Consider the following 3,505-nt stretch of genomic DNA (forward strand, 5'->3'; position numbering starts at 1 on the left):
GATTTGGGGATGATTTAATACATGTCGTGGGTGGTATGCGGGATGATGAGATAGTGGTTTTGGGAGGGGACTTAAATGGTCATGTAGGTGAAGGAGCACAAAGTTATGAAGGAGTGCATGGGGGATGTGTGTATGGTATAAGGAATGCAGAAGGAGAAAGGATACTCGAGTTTGGGGAGGCAACAGACATGATTATGTGCAACACATATTTTAAGACAAGAGACAGTAAGTACAAGCTAGGGTAGTGGATGTTGGAGTGGCCCTGATGAGAGAGGATAGTGTTTGGAAACTCCCTGTACTGTTGTTTGCAGATGATACTGTGTTGTTGAGTGAAGACGAAGGAGAGCTGCAAGGCTTGGTGGATGAGTTTGGGAGAGTGTGTAAGAAACGGAATCTAAAGGTGAATGTAGGGAAGAGTAAAGTGATGGTCTTTGAAAGAGGTGAAATCAGTGAATGTACAGTGAGGTTGGATGGTGAGGAATTGGAAAATGTGAGTATGTTTAAGTACTTGGGTAGTGTAATGAGTAAGGATGGAGGTTTGGAGGGTGAAGTGCTTGAAAGGGTACAGCAGGGAAGAAAGGTTGCTGGTTAACCCTTACACCGTGGGCATGTTTTCCAATGTTTTGTGTCTCCAGCGGAGTTATTCGGGCTCCGACAGACTCTAAAAAAATATTTGCCAAAAATCAGTTATTAGTCCTAGAATATTAAAATTATTTATGCTTATGGCACATACCTTCAGCTTTCTCCTGGGATGTTTGTTGAGCCTTCGTCGATTACCGTAGGACTTGTGGAGACCTCTGAAGTTGGGTAACGAAGTCTCCACTTTACACTTCCCGACAACCCATAATATGATTACCATAGCCAGATATTAACATTATAAACACTACTCTATGATTATCAAGTAGTTTGGGATCCATACTCCAAATAAAAACCACTGTGAAAGCAATGAAAATTACGAGCGTGTATGACCTTCCCACTTGCGCTAGTTCGCTGTTGGTATTCTGTCATTTATTATTCATAAAACCCCTCACACTTTATATTTCTATTACTATATAACACTTATATATATCTACAGTCTTTATCCATAAGTTTCCTCAGTAGTATTAGTTTATTGTCACTGTAGGGATTCAATTTCTTTCAGTAAAATACGTAGCATTCACTTTCTCGTCCTGTATACTAGCATTGAGAGTGAATGTCACTTTCACATTCACTCTCAAAACTCATAGTATTCAGACATGCTAGAGTGAAACTTTCACTTTCATTACTCCTAGGGTATATACTCGTATTCTTAAAATACTACTCATTTACATTTCTATTTACGTTCTCTATTTTATTTACGTTATTTACATTTCTATTTTATTTACACTGTGTTATGCACTGTCACTTGAAATAACTTATAAAATTATTTTCCACTGTTCACGTATATTTACATTCATTACTTTCACTTGCTGTTTACACATTATTTACACATTATTTACAATTCCACTTGCACTGTTTACTCAATAGAAAGATTGTAGTCACTCTTTTATCAATTGTCAGCCCTTTACCTCTTTCCACACGAGGTTTAGTAGGGGGTAAAGGTCACAGGGCCCTTTTGCATGTGGGTGAAAAGTCCCTGAAGTTAGCAAGAGCAAACAGACGTACCTCCAAATTGGAAGATGAGAGTGAACTGATAAGGGTGGGCCGGGGTGGTGGCCTACCTAGGGAAATGCATTACTCCCAACGTTAGCCTCTTTACAGCAGCTAATATATAGCAGTGAAATGATTGGCAGGAAATCTAGACAGTACATTATAAATTAGGTAGTTCCAGGTGAATGTAAATATCACTTAGGCTTCTCCCTTCCCTCCTTATATATTGTATATTTATTATGAAAATAGATTATACGGCATATTTCAAGGGGAAATAAACAGCGAAAATTAGCGAAAGAGTACACGTGAGGTGTTATCAGGTGATAATTAGCCAATTCCAGGTGTATGGCACTCTCACTTACCTTATTTCTTTCTTGTATATATTATTTGGTATAAAAATAGGGCATAGGGCTTATTTCAATGGATGAAATAAGTGAAAAATTCCAGGGAAGATTTACTTAGCGTAGCACGGCCGGGCAGGCGAGAAGATAGGGAAATGGAGGAGGGGTAGGGAGGGGAGTCAAGAACGGGGAGAAATGGCTAAACTGTCAAAAATGGATGGGTGTACAGATGAGATTAGGAGTGCTGACTAGTGTTGGACATTGGCAGTACTGATAGATGATACAAACCACCACTTGGAAGTCCGGGTGAATTCAAAATAACACAGAATCACAAAAGTGACGCCCTGCGGTATGATCCCTTGCTCCCAAGCGTCACAAAATTGACGCCCCGCCGTTAAGTGGTTAAGCTTGGTATCCATCTTGTAGCGGCCCTTTCAACTTTTTCAATCTTGATTAAGTGTTTCTTGAGATGAGGACTCCAGACTACTGATGGATGATGATGTGTGTGTGTGTTTTCTTATCTAATTGTTCTTACCTAATTGTATCTTTACAGGAATGAGTCAAGCTCGTACTGTCCCGTGTCTTAAACGATATTTATCGTACATATCCTTAAATTTGTGAATTGTTTTGGCACACACTATTTCATTCGGTAATGCATTCCAATGATCAATTGCTCTGTTTGGGAAACTGAATTTCCTCACGTCTTTATCACCTCTCTTCTTATGCAGTTTTTTTGCAGTGTCCTCTTGCTGATGCATCTCCATATGTTAAGTAATCATTTATGTCTGTTTTCTCCTTCCCTGATATGCATTTATATAGCATTATCATGGCACCTCTTTTCCTTCTCTCTTGTAGTGTTGGTAGATTCAGTTTATTTAATCTTTCTTCGTAGCTTAGGTCCCTTAAGCTTGGTATCCATCTTGTAGCGGCCCTTTGAACTTTTTCAATCTTGTCTATGTGTTTTTTGAGATGAGGAATCCAGACTACTGATGCATACTCCAGGGTTGGTGTGATGAATGATGTTATTATCCTTCTTAGCATGTCTTCATTTATGTATGTGAATGCTATTCTCATATTTGCAAGCAGTATATACATGTTCCGTACCTTCTCACTGATGTGGTCAGCCGGAGATAGTCTGTTATTGATAATCACTTCTAGGTCCTTCTCTCTTTCTGATGTGTGTAGGGTTTTATTTCCTAACGTATAATCCGAATCAGGTCTTTTTCCACTTTTACCAAACTTGATTACATGACACTTGTCCACACTGAATTCCATTTGCCATGTATTACTCCATTCATGAAGTGTATTAAATTCTTCTTTGTGTGTGTGTGTGTGGGGGGGCGAGTGTGCGTGTGTGTGGGTGAGCGTGCGTTGCTTGTGTGTGTGTGTCTGTGGCTGTGGCGTATTTTCTCCTCTCCTTGCGAAATATTTGCCTAAAACACATGTGATGCAAACAATAGACTTCTCCATGAACATTCACTGCACGACATATATATATATATATATATATATATATACCTAGGCTGCTTCCCCCA

Source organism: Coenobita brevimanus, chromosome 22 (assembly GCF_032717465.1).
Source record: "Coenobita brevimanus isolate Jiangsu-jjx chromosome 22, ASM3271746v2, whole genome shotgun sequence".
Classification (NCBI taxonomy): domain Eukaryota; kingdom Metazoa; phylum Arthropoda; class Malacostraca; order Decapoda; family Coenobitidae; genus Coenobita; species Coenobita brevimanus.